This window comes from Ranitomeya imitator, chromosome 10, assembly GCF_032444005.1.
Source record: "Ranitomeya imitator isolate aRanImi1 chromosome 10, aRanImi1.pri, whole genome shotgun sequence".
NCBI lineage: Eukaryota > Metazoa > Chordata > Amphibia > Anura > Dendrobatidae > Ranitomeya > Ranitomeya imitator.
Genome location: NC_091291.1, coordinates 15,374,304 through 15,388,747, shown reverse-complemented (window position 1 = coordinate 15,388,747; position 14,444 = coordinate 15,374,304). Strand labels below are relative to the sequence as shown.

General features: G+C 48.6%; 1 protein-coding gene across 1 annotated transcript in view; it reads left to right on the top strand.

Moving 5' to 3' along the window:
• The window catches only part of GRIK5 (glutamate ionotropic receptor kainate type subunit 5), a 294,448-nt gene that overhangs the window by 193,634 nt on the left and 86,370 nt on the right, over positions 1-14,444 (top strand). The gene's annotated exons all lie outside the window — the stretch shown is intronic.

The window sequence follows — 14,444 nt, the reverse complement described above, 5'->3', positions numbered from 1 at the left end:
CTGTCATGGGGAGCGCAGCGCTGCAGCCTGCCCTCTCTCTGGCGCACTGTCCCCTCCATCTCGCGCGCTCTGCTCTCCCGCACTTTTCTGACCACACCCCCGTCTCTTCCTCCCTGCCTCAGCCGTCACATGGTCCCTTGTGTCCAGGGCAGAAAGTCTTCCCCCGACAACCCAGCTGTCTGAGTGGTTCCAGGTAAGAAGCAGGGGGGACAGCAACCTCCTTACACCTACATGTGTGACTGGATGTCGGGCTCCTCCATCTCAGCGTCGGCTATCAGAAAAAACTAAGACAAAACAAGAAAAAAGCAAAATAGAATAAAATTCCGGTGAGATTGAATCGGCGAAGAAATAAGAGGAACAACGCACAGAAGATGAGTGCGCAAAACGTGAGAAGCACGGGGACACAGACACTTACTGCACTAAGAAAGCCAAACTATGTGGGGTCATAAGTGGGGAAAATCTTATACTGCTCCTCCTGTCACTAGTCTCCTCCTGTCACACACCTTATAATACTCCTCCTGTCACTAGTCTCCTGTCACACACCTTATACTGCTCCTCCTGTCACTAGTCTCCTCCTGTCACACACCTCCTTATACTACTCCTCCTGTCACTAGTCTCCTGTCACACACCTTATACTGCTCCTCCTGTCACTAGTCTCCTCCTGTCACACACCTCCTTATACTGCTCCTCCTGTCACTAGTCTCCTGTCACACACCTTATACTGCTCCTCCTGTCACTAGTCTCCTCCTGTCACACACCTTATACTACTCCTCCTGTCACACACCTTATACTGCTCCTCCTGTCACTAGTCTCCTCCTGTCACACACCTTATACTACTCCTCCTGTCACACACCTTATACTGCTCCTCCTGTCACTAGTCTCCTGCTGTCACACACCTTATACTGCTCCTCCTGTCACTAGTCTCCTGTCACACACCTTATACTGCACCTCCTGTCACTAGTCTCCTGTCACACACCTTATACTGCTCCTCCTGTCACTAGTCTCCTCCTGTCACACACCTCCTTATACTGCTCCTCCTGTCACTAGTCTCCTGTCACACACCTTATACTGCTCCTCCTGTCACTAGTCTCCTCCTGTCACACACCTTATACTACTCCTCCTGTCACTAGTCTCCTGTCACACACCTTATACTGCTCCTCCTGTCACTAGTCTCCTCCTGTCACACACCTTATGTTGCTCCTCCTGTCACTAGTCTCCTGCTGTCACACACCTTATACTGCTCCTCCTGTCACTAGTCTCCTGTCACACACCTTATACTGCACCTCCTGTCACTAGTCTCCTGTCACACACCTTATACTGCTCCTCCTGTCACTAGTCTCCTGCCCTCACACACCTTATACTGCTCCTCCTGTCACTAATCTCCTCCTGTCACACACCTTATACTGCTCCTCTTGTCACTAGTCTCCTGCCCTCACACACCTTATACTGCTCCTCCTGTCACTAGTCTCCTCCTGTCACACACCTCCTTATACTACTCCTCCTGTCACTAGTCTCCTGTCACACACCTTATACTGCTCCTCCTGTCACTAGTCTCCTCCTGTCACACACCTCCTTATACTGCTCCTCCTGTCACTAGTCTCCTGTCACACACCTTATACTGCTCCTCCTGTCACTAGTCTCCTCCTGTCACACACCTTATACTACTCCTCCTGTCACACACCTTATACTGCTCCTCCTGTCACTAGTCTCCTCCTGTCACACACCTTATACTACTCCTCCTGTCACACACCTTATACTGCTCCTCCTGTCACTAGTCTCCTGCTGTCACACACCTTATACTGCTCCTCCTGTCACTAGTCTCCTGTCACACACCTTATACTGCACCTCCTGTCACTAGTCTCCTGTCACACACCTTATACTGCTCCTCCTGTCACTAGTCTCCTCCTGTCACACACCTCCTTATACTGCTCCTCCTGTCACTAGTCTCCTGTCACACACCTTATACTGCTCCTCCTGTCACTAGTCTCCTCCTGTCACACACCTTATACTACTCCTCCTGTCACTAGTCTCCTGTCACACACCTTATACTGCTCCTCCTGTCACTAGTCTCCTCCTGTCACACACCTTATGTTGCTCCTCCTGTCACTAGTCTCCTGCTGTCACACACCTTATACTGCTCCTCCTGTCACTAGTCTCCTGTCACACACCTTATACTGCACCTCCTGTCACTAGTCTCCTGTCACACACCTTATACTGCTCCTCCTGTCACTAGTCTCCTGCCCTCACACACCTTATACTGCTCCTCCTGTCACTAATCTCCTCCTGTCACACACCTTATACTGCTCCTCTTGTCACTAGTCTCCTGCCCTCACACACCTTATACTGCTCCTCCTGTCACTAGTCTCCTCCTGTCACACACCTTATACTGCTCCTCTTGTCACTAGTCTCCTCCTGTCACACACCTTATACTGCTCCTCCTGTCACTGGTCTCCTGCTCTCACACACCTTATACTGCTCTTCCTGTCACTAGTCTCCTGTCACACACCTTATACTGCTCCTCCTGTCACTAGTCTCCTCCTGTCACACACCTTATACTGCCCCTCCTGTCACTAGTCTCTTCCTGTCACACACCTCCTTATACTGCTCCTCCTGTCACTAGTCTCCTGTCACACACCTTATACTGCCCCTCCTGTCACTAGTCTCTTCCTGTCACACACCTCCTTATACTGCTCCTCCTGTCACTAGTCTCCTGTCACACACCTTATACTGCTCCTCCTGTCACTAGTCTCCTCCTGTCACACACCTCCTTATACTGCTCCTCCTGTCACTAGTCTCCTCCTGTCACACACCTTATACTGCTCTTCCTGTCACTAGTCTCTTCCTGTCACACACCTTATGTTGCTCCTCCTGTCACTAGTCTCCTCCTGTCACACACATTATACTGCTCCTCCTGTCACTAGTCTCCTCCTGTCATACACTTTATACTGCTCCTCCTGTCACTAGTCTCCTCCTGTCACCCACCTTATACTACTCCTCCTGTCACTAGTCTCCTGTCACACACCTTATACTACTCCTCCTGTCACTAGTCTCCTGTCACACACCTTATACTGCTCCTCCTGTCACTAGTCTCCTCCTGTCACACACCTTATACTACTCCTCCTGTCACTAGTCTCCTCCTGTGACACACCTTATACTGCTCCTCCTGTCACTAGTCTCCTCCTGTCACACACCTTATACTGCTCCTCCTGTCACTAGTCTCCTCCTGTCACACACCTTATACTGCCCCTCCTGTCACTAGTCTCTTTCTGTTTCACACCTTATACTGCTCCTCCTGTCACTAGTCTCCTCCTGTCATACACTTTATACTGCTCCTCCTGTCACTAGTCTCCTCCTGTCACCCACCTTATACTACTCCTCCTGTCACTAGTCTCCTGTCACACACCTTATACTACTCCTCCTGTCACTAGTCTCCTGTCACACACCTTATACTGCTCCTCCTGTCACTAGTCTCCTCCTGTCACACACCTTATACTACTCCTCCTGTCACTAGTCTCCTCCTGTGACACACCTTATACTGCTCCTCCTGTCACTAGTCTCCTCCTGTCACACACCTTATACTGCTCCTCCTGTCACTAGTCTCCTGCTCTCACACACCTTATACTGCCCCTCCTGTCACTAGTCTCTTTCTGTTTCACACCTTATACTGCTCCTCCTGTCACTAGTCTCCTCCTGTCATACACTTTATACTGCTCCTCCTGTCACTAGTCTCCTCCTGTCACCCACCTTATACTACTCCTCCTGTCACTAGTCTCCTGTCACACACCTTATACTACTCCTCCTGTCACTTGTCTCCTGTCACACACCTTATACTACTCCTCCTGTCACTAGTCTCCTCCTGTGACACACCTTATACTGCTCCTCCTGTCACTAGTCTCCTCCTGTCACACACCTTATACTGCTCCTCCTGTCACTAGTCTCCTCCTGTCACACACCTTATACTGCTCCTCCTGTCACTGGTCTCCTGCTCTCACACACCTTATACTGCCCCTCCTGTCACTAGTCTCTTTCTGTTTCACACCTTATACTGCTCCTCCTGTCACTAGTCTCCTGCTGTCACACACCTCCTTATACTGCTCCTCCTGTCACTAGTCTCCTCCTGTCACACACCTTATACTGCTCCTCCTGTCACTAGTCTCCTCCTGTCACCTACCTTATACTACTCCTCCTGTCACTAGTCTCCTGTCACACACCTTATACTGCTCCTCCTGTCACTAGTCTCCTGCTGTCACACACCTTATACTGCTCCTCCTGTCACTAGTCTCCTCCTGTCATACACTTTATATTGCTCCTCCTGTCACTAGTCTCATCCTGTGACACACCTTATACTGCTCCTCCTGTCACTAGTCTCCTCCTGTCACACACCTTATGTTGCTCCTCTTGTCACTAGTCTCCTCCTGTCACACACCTTCTTATACTGCTCCTCTTGTCACTTGTCTCCTGCTGTCACACACCTTCTTATTCTGCTCCTCCTGTCACTAGTCTCCTGCTGTCACACACCTTCTTATTCTGCTCCTCCTGTCACTGATCTCCTGCTGTCACACACCTTCTTATTCTGCTCCTCCTGTCACTGATCTCCTGCTGTCACACACCTTATTCTGCTCCTCCTGTCACTAGTCTCCTGCTGTCACACACCTTATTCTGCTCCTCCTGTCACTAGTCTCCTGCTGTCACACACCTTATGTTGCTCCTCTTGTCACTAGTCTCCTCCTGTCACACACCTTCTTATACTGCTCCTCTTGTCACTTGTCTCCTGCTGTCACACACCTTCTTATTCTGCTCCTCCTGTCACTAGTCTCCTGCTGTCACACACCTTCTTATTCTGCTCCTCCTGTCACTGATCTCCTGCTGTCACACACCTTCTTATTCTGCTCCTCCTGTCACTGATCTCCTGCTGTCACACACCTTATTCTGCTCCTCCTGTCACTAGTCTCCTGCTGTCACACACCTTATTCTGCTCCTCCTGTCACTAGTCTCCTGCTGTCACACACCTTATTCTGCTCCTCCTGTCACTAGTCTCCTGCTGTCACACACCTTATTCTGCTCCTCCTGTCACTAGTCTCCTGCTGTCACACACCTTCTTATTCTGCTCCTCCTGTCACTGATCTCCTGCTGTCACACACCTTATTCTGCTCCTCCTGTCACTAGTCTCCTGCTGTCACACACCTTCTTATTCTGCTCCTCCTGTCACTGATCTCCTGCTGTCACACACCTTCTTATTCTGCTCCTCCTGTCACTAGTCTCCTGCTGTCACACATCTTATTCTGCTCCTCCTGTCACTAGTCTCCTGCTGTCACACACCTTATTCTGCTCCTCCTGTCACTAGTCTCCTGCTGTCACACACCTTCTTATTCTGCTCCTCCTGTCACTGATCTCCTGCTGTCACACACCTTCTTATTCTGCTCCTCCTGTCACTAGTCTACTGCTGTCACACACCTTATACTACTCCTCCTGTCACTAGTCTCCTGCTGTCACACACCTTCTTATTCTGCTCCTCCTGTCACTGATCTCCTGCTGTCACACACCTTATTCTGCTCCTCCTGTCACTAGTCTACTGCTGTCACACACCTTATTCTGCTCCTCCTGTCACTAGTCTCCTGCTGTCACACACCTTATACTACTCCTCCTGTCACTAGTCTCCTGCTGTCACACACCTTATTCTGCTCCTCCTGTCACTAGTCTACTGCTGTCACACACCTTATTCTGCTCCTCCTGTCACTAGTCTACTGCTGTCACACACCTTATTCTGCTCCTCCTGTCACTAGTCTACTGCTGTCACACACCTTCTTATTCTGCTCCTCCTGTCACTAGTCTCCTGCTGTCACACACCTTATACTACTCCTCCTGTCACTAGTCTCCTGCTGTCACGCACCTTCTTATACTACTCCTCCTGTCACTAGTCTCCTGCTAAGGAGAATAATGGTATGCACTCAGATCAAGAATAATAGTTCGAGGTGCTGGTAAAACAGACCAGGAGGCCCAAACAGTCACATATCAAAAATTACCGCACACTCAGACTGGATATGCTGAAAAGGTTTTAAACCAATTTATTATAACAAAAAAGGAAAAAATAGCCACAGAAAAAGTAGGAACAAATGTGTTCATATCAGACCGAACCCAACGTATCGACCCACCAGGGTCTTTTTCATAGGGTTACTTGGCTTCCGGAGGTATGCGCATATGTGGCAAAGAGGAGGGAAAGGCAGGAAGGCAAATTATGTAGTACAAGTCCTGTCACTGAAATGTCCTAGGTGGGCGCTCCAGTGTCGAGATAATCGACTGATATATACTGGAACAGGCTGTAGGCCGATAGTGTGCCCCAAATAGTACAGTTTAGTACATAGTAGTCCTGTCATTCCAGTGGGCAACTTCACACAGCCTTTTCAGGACAAAGCAGTACGCTTAATCCGGCTACTTCTCCCAGGGCATGTGGAATTGCTACCTCCCGTATACCCTATTGGACCATACCTGGTATCACTGCACAAGGACACCTTAGGACTACTATGTACTAAACTGTACTATTCTGTTATTCTGCTCCTCCTGTCACTAGTCTCCTGTTGTCACTCACCTTCTTATACTGCTCCTGCTGTCACTAGTCCCCTGCTGTCACGCACCTTATTCTGCTCCTCATGTCACTAGTCTCCTCCTGTCACGCACCTTCTTATACTGGTCCTGCTGTCACTAGTCTCCTGCTGTCACACACCTTCTTATTCTGCTCCTCCTGTCACCAGTCTCCTGCTGTCACACACCTTCTTATACTGGTCCTGCTGTCACTAGTCTCCTGCTGTCACACACCTTCTTATTCTGCTCCTCCTGTCACCAGTCTCCTGCTGTCACACACCTTCTTATTCTGCTCCTCCTGTCACCAGTCTCCTGCTGTCACACACCTTCTTATACTGCTCCTCCTGTCACTAGTCTCCTGCTGTCACGCACCTTATTCTGCTCCTCATGTCACCAGTCTCCTGCTGTCACACACCTTCTTATTCTGCTCCTCCTGTCACCAGTCTCCTGCTGTCACACACCTTCTTATTCTGCTCCTCCTGTCACCAGTCTCCTGCTGTCACGCACCTTCTTATTCTGCTCCTCCTGTCACCAGTCTCCTGCTGTCACACACCTTCTTATTCTGCTCCTCCTGTCACCAGTCTCCTGCTGTCACACACCTTCTTATTCTGCTCCTCATGTCACTAGTCTCCTGCTGTCACACACCTTCTTATACTGCTCCTCCTGTCACTAGTCTACTACTGTCACACACCTTCTTATACTGCTCCTCATGTCACCAGTCTCCTGCTGTCACACACCTTCTTATTCTGCTCCTCCTGTCACCAGTCTCCTGCTGTCACGCACCTTATTCTGCTCCTCATGTCACCAGTCTCCTGCTGTCACACACCTTCTTATTCTGCTCCTCCTGTCACCAGTCTCCTGCTGTCACACACCTTCTTATTCTGCTCCTCCTGTCACCAGTCTCCTGCTGTCACACACCTTCTTATTCTGCTCCTCCTGTCACCAGTCTCCTGCTGTCACGCACCTTATTCTGCTCCTCATGTCACCAGTCTCCTGCTGTCACACACCTTCTTATTCTGCTCCTCATGTCACTAGTCTCCTGCTGTCACACACCTTCTTATTCTGCTCCTCATGTCACTAGTCTCCTGCTGTCACACACCTTCTTATTCTGCTCCTCCTGTCACCAGTCTCCTGCTGTCACACACCTTCTTATTCTGCTCCTCCTGTCACCAGTCTCCTGCTGTCACACACCTTCTTATTCTGCTCCTCCTGTCACCAGTCTCCTGCTGTCACACACCTTCTTATTCTGCTCCTCCTGTCACCAGTCTCCTGCTGTCACACACCTTCTTATACTGCTCCTCCTGTCACTAGTCTCCTGCTGTCACTCACCTTCTTATTCTGCTCCTCCTGTCACCAGTCTCCTGCTGTCACACACCTTCTTATACTGCTCCTCCTGTCACTAGTCTCCTGCTGTCACTCACCTTCTTATTCTGCTCCTCCTATCACCAGTCTCCTGCTGTCACACACCTTCTTATTCTGCTCCTCCTGTCACCAGTCTCCTGCTGTCACACACCTTCTTATACTGCTCCTCCTGTCACTAGTCTACTACTGTCACACACCTTCTTATACTGCTCCTCCTGTCACTAGTCTCCTGCTGTCACACACCTTCTTATTCTGCTCCTCCTGTCACTAGTCTCCTGCTGTCACACACCTTCTTATACTGCTCCTCCTGTCACCAGTCTCCTGCTGTCACACACCTTCTTATTCTGCTCCTCCTGTCACTAGTCTCCTGCTGTCACACACCTTCTTATACTGCTCCTCCTGTCACTAGTCTCCTGCTGTCACTCACCTTCTTATTCTGCTCCTCATGTCACCAGTCTCCTGCTGTCACACACCTTCTTATTCTTCTCCTCCTGTCACTAGTCTCCTCCTGTCACGCACCTTCTTATACTGGTCCTGCTGTCACTAGTCTCCTGCTGTCACACACCTTCTTATTCTGCTCCTCCTGTCACCAGTCTCCTGCTGTCACACACCTTCTTATACTGCTCCTCCTGTCACTAGTCTACTACTGTCACACACCTTCTTATTCTGCTCCTCCTGTCACTAGTCTCCTGCTGTCACACACCTTCTTATACTGCTCCTCCTGTCACTAGTCTCCTGCTGTCACTCACCTTCTTATTCTGCTCCTCCTGTCACTAGTCTACTACTGTCACACACCTTCTTATTCTGCTCCTCCTGTCACCAGTCTCCTGCTGTCACACACCTTCTTATTCTGCTCCTCCTGTCACCAGTCTCCTGCTGTCACACACCTTCTTATTCTGCTCCTCATGTCACCAGTCTCCTGCTGTCACACACCTTCTTATTCTGCTCCTCCTGTCACCAGTCTCCTGCTGTCACACACCTTCTTATACTGCTCCTCCTGTCACTAGTCTACTGCTGTCACACACCTTCTTATACTGCTCCTCCTGTCACTAGTCTCCTGCTGTCACTCACCTTCTTATTCTGCTCCTCCTGTCACCAGTCTCCTGCTGTCACACACCTTCTTATTCTGCTCCTCCTGTCACCAGTCTCCTGCTGTCACACACCTTCTTATTCTGCTCCTCCTGTCACTAGTCTACTACTGTCACACACCTTCTTATACTGCTCCTCCTGTCACTAGTCTCCTGCTGTCACTCACCTTCTTATTCTGCTCTTCCTGTCACTAGTCTCCTGCTGTCACACACCTTCTTATTCTGCTCCTCCTGTCACTAGTCTCCTGCTGTCACACACCTTCTTATACTGCTCCTCCTGTCACTAGTCTCCTGCTGTCACACACCTTCTTATTCTGCTCCTCCTGTCACTAGTCTCCTGCTGTCACTCACCTTCTTATTCTGCTCTTCCTTTCACTAGTCTCCTGCTGTCACACACCTTCTTATACTGCTCCTCCTGTCACTAGTCTCCTGCTGTCACACACCTTCTTATTCTGCTCTTCCTGTCACCAGTCTCCTGCTGTCACACACCTTCTTATACTGCTCCTCCTGTCACTAGTCTCCTGCTGTCACACACCTTCTTATTCTGCTCCTCCTGTCACCAGTCTCCTGCTGTCACTCACCTTCTTATACTGCTCCTCCTGTCACCAGTCTCCTGCTGTCACTCACCTTCTTATTCTGCTCCTCATGTCACCAGTCTCCTGCTGTCACACACCTTCTTATTCTGCTCCTCCTGTCACTAGTCTCCTGCTGTCACTCACCTTCTTATTCTGCTCCTCCTGTCACTAGTCTACTACTGTCACACACCTTCTTATTCTGCTCCTCCTGTCACTAGTCTCCTGCTGTCACACACCTTCTTATACTGCTCCTCCTGTCACTAGTCTACTACTGTCACACACCTTCTTATTCTGCTCTTCCTGTCACTAGTCTCCTGCTGTCACACACCTTCTTATTCTGCTCCTCATGTCACCAGTCTCCTGCTGTCACTCACCTTCTTATTCTGCTCCTCATGTCACCAGTCTCCTGCTGTCACACACCTTCTTATACTGCTCCTCCTGTCACTAGTCTCCTGCTGTCACACACCTTCTTATTCTGCTCCTCCTGTCACCAGTCTCCTGCTGTCACTCACCTTCTTATACTGCTCCTCCTGTCACTAGTCTACTACTGTCACACACCTTCTTATACTGCTCCTCCTGTCACTAGTCTCCTGCTGTCACACACCTTCTTATTCTGCTCCTCCTGTCACTAGTCTCCTGCTGTCACTCACCTTCTTATTCTGCTCTTCCTGTCACTAGTCTCCTGCTGTCACACACCTTCTTATACTGCTCCTCCTGTCACTAGTCTACTACTGTCACACACTTCCTTATTCTGCTCCTCCTGTCACTAGTCTCCTGCTGTCACTCACCTTCTTATTCTGCTCTTCCTGTCACTAGTCTCCTGCTGTCACACACCTTCTTAGACTGCTCCTCCTGTCACTAGTCTCCTGCTGTCACTCACCTTCTTATTCTGCTCTTCCTGTCACTAGTCTCCTGCTGTCACACACCTTCTTATTCTGCTCTTCCTGTCACTAGTCTCCTGCTGTCACACACCTTCTTATACTGCTCCTCCTGTCACTAGTCTCCTGCTGTCACACACCTTCTTATTCTGCTCCTGCTGTCACTAGTCTCCTGCTGTCACACACCTTCTTATTCTGCTCCTGCTGTCACTAGTCTCCTGCTGTCACACACCTTCTTATTCTGCTCCTGCTGTCACTAGTCTCCTGCTGTCACACACATTCTTATTCTGCTCCTCCTGTCACCAGTCTCCTGCTGTCACACACCTTCTTATTCTGCTCCTCCTGTCACTAGTCTCCTGCTGTCACACACATTCTTATTCTGCTCCTCCTGTCACCAGTCTCCTGCTGTCACACACCTTCTTATACTGCTCCTCCTGTCACCAGTCTCCTGCTGTCACACACATTCTTATTCTGCTCTTCCTGTCACTAGTCTCCTGCTGTCACACACCTTCTTATACTGCTCCTCCTGTCACCAGTCTCCTGCTGTCACACACATTCTTATTCTGCTCCTCCTGTCACCAGTCTCCTGCTGTCACACACCTTCTTATTCTGCTCTTCCTGTCACTAGTCTCCTGCTGTCACACACCTTCTTAGACTGCTCCTGCTGTCACTAGTCTCCTGCTGTCACACACCTTCTTATTCTGCTCCTCCTGTCACCAGTCTCCTGCTGTCACGCACCTTCTTAGACTGCTCCTCCTGTCACTAGTCTCCTGCTGTCACGCACCTTCTTATTCTGCTCCTGCTTTGAGTGATTTTTTGAAATAAAGGACTCTTCTGTGCTTGTGTTTCTCTTCTTGTGACTATGGGATTAGTTTTGTGTGGTAGACCCCTCTCCATTACTAACCCCTTGGCTTGATGCCATCAGACATTACACAGCTGACATCAACTCCATAAATCATTAGCCCCATTGCCCCTGCACCAGGGTAATCGAGAAGAGGTGAGGCAAAGTGACAGAAATGGCGCATTTAATGGATGCACTATTGCTTGGGCATCTGAGAGTGGCTATATATAAGGCTGGGAAGGGGCCAATATCCATGGACGCTCCCAACTTACTAATATCAGCCTGCAGCTGTCTGCTTAGCCTTTGCTGGTTATTAAAAATAACAGGTGACTCCACATGGATGGTGCGCACAAGTAACACACGGTTTACGTAATCCGTGTTCATGGCATATTGGTGTCCGTGCTGCAGGAAAAAAACGGAGATGTGCACAGCCCCATAATGAGACCATTAATGTGGGTGTGAGGTTGTGAAAACATCTTATAATCGCCTTCAGGAGCTCCACAATGCTTCTGTCCAAGTTCATGCCCCTGGTTTCATTACAGTTTAGTGTTAGAACATTAAATGCTGGTTTCTTTATCAATGATTACTTTAAGGTGACTATCCCTTTAAAAACACCCAGGGACAGGCAGTGTCAACATAGAGAATAACAAAATACAAAAAAAGCAATAAAAGTAACAATATAAACATGTAGGAATGTCAATGTACATCACTAAGACCCCACCATACATCACTAAGACTCAGCCATACATCACTGTAGACATCATTAAGCCACCTCCATGCTTCACTGTAGACATTACAAAGCTCCCATCATGCATCACTGTAGGCATTACCAAGCCCCCCACCAGGCTTCACTGTAGACATCAAGAAGCCCCCACTGTGCATCACTGTAGGCATTACCAAGCTCCCACCATGCATCATTGTAGAGATCAAGAAGCCCCTGCTAAGCTTCACTGTAATCATCACCAAGCCCCTGCCATGCTTCACTGTAGACATCACCAAGTCTCCACCATGCTTCACTGTAGGCATCAGTGAGACCCCGCCATATTGCACTGTAGACATCACCTAGCCTCCACCATGCTTCACTATAGACCTCAATGAGCCCCCACTATACTTCAGTGTAGACCTCACCGAGCACCCGCCATGCTTCATTGTAGACATCACTTAGCCCCCGACCATATTTCACTGTAGGCATCACCAAGCCCCCACCATGTTTGCATGTAGAAATCACTGAGCATACACCATGCTTCACAGTAGGTGTCACTGAACCACTGCTATGCACCACTCTAGGCATCACTGAGCCACTCACTAAACATCACAGAGGCACCACAATGCTTCAATGTAGGCATCAATGTGCCACTGTCTGCTTCACTGTAGACCTCACCGAACCACCACAATGCTTCATTGAAATCAACGAGCATGCACAATCCTTTACTCTAGACATCACTGAGCTCCCGCTATGCTTCACTATAGACATCACCAAGCCTCCACCATTCTTTGCTGTAGGCATCACCAAGTCCCGCCATGCTTCACTGGAGACATCACCAAGCCACCTCCATGATTCTCTGTAGGCATCAATGAGCCACTGCTATGATTCACTGTAGACATCACCAAACCACCACCATGATTCACTGTAGGCATCACTGAGCCTCCACCATGCTTCACTTTAGGCATCACTAAGTTCATGCAATGCTTCACTGTAGGCATTACCAAGCCCCAGCTGTGTTCACTGTAGGCATTACCAAGCCACTGTCAGACATGCTTTACTATAGACATCACCAAGCCACCATGGTGCATCACTGTAGGCATCAATGAGCCACTGCCATGCTTCACTGTAGAGATCACCAAGCCACCTCCATGCTTCACTGTAGGCAGGGTATTTCAGCATATGCTTCATTATTTCTCCCCTTACTGATCTACAGTTTAGGCCCCAAAAATTCTTATTTGAATGGTTGTGCACATATTAGAGCCTGATTTTCTTGTATTTTTGGGTCAGGAGGGTGTACATTTTTAGGCATGGAGACCTTCAGCATTTAGCATATGCCTTACTGTGCAAACTGAAATCTCCTTCCCAACGGCACCAAATCTTGCTGCAGATCTTTTGCAGTCAATTGATTGTTGGAGCACCGTTTTGACAGCCCAAGAATATTAGTGACTTGGAAGCCATTATCCATGAGGAATGGGCTAATGCTCCTTAGGAGTGCTGCCAGAAGCTGGTGCCTGGCTATGCATCACATCTGCAGCAGGTCATAACAGCTAGAGGTGCACTACTAAATGCCAAAGACACTTTTCATATAGGGGTAAATAATCCTGAGACTTCAGTAGTCAGGAAAAGTGTCATTTTGTGCTGAATTTAGGAGAAACCGCTTGTTATATTAGTCGTTTGAGTTATTTTCATTGACGGTTTATTGCAGACAGCAGAAAGTTTGTAATAATAGAACTTAATAATTAATAAATACAGTGGGGCAAAAAAGTATTTAGTCAGTCAGCAATAGTGCAAGTTCCACCACTTAAAAAGATGAGAGGCGTCTGTAATTTACATCATAGGTAGACCTCAACTATGGGAGACAAACTGAGAAAAAAAAATCCAGAAAATCACATTGTCTGTTTTTTTAACAATTTATTTGCATATTATGGTGGAAAATAAGTATTTGGTCAGAAACAAAATTTCATCTCAATACTTTGTAATATATCCTTTGTTGGCAATGACAGAGGTCAAACGTTTTCTGTAAGTCTTCACAAGGTTGCCATACACTGTTGTTGGTATGTTGGCCCATTCCTCCATGCAGATCTCCTCTAGAGCAGTGATGTTTTTGGCTTTTCGCTTGGCAACACGGACTTTCAACTCCCTCCAAAGGTTTTCTATAGGGTTGAGATCTGGAGACTGGCTAGGCCACTCCAGGACCTTGAAATGCTTCTTACGAAGCCACTCCTTCGTTGCCCTGGCGGTGTGCTTTGGATCATTGTCATGTTGAAAGACCCAGCCACGTTTCATCTTCAATGCCCTTGCTGATGGAAGGAGGTTTGCACTCAAAATCTCACGATACATGGCCCCATTCATTCTTTCATGTACCCGGACCAGTCGTCCTGGCCCCTTTGCAGAGAAACAGCCCCAAAGCATGAT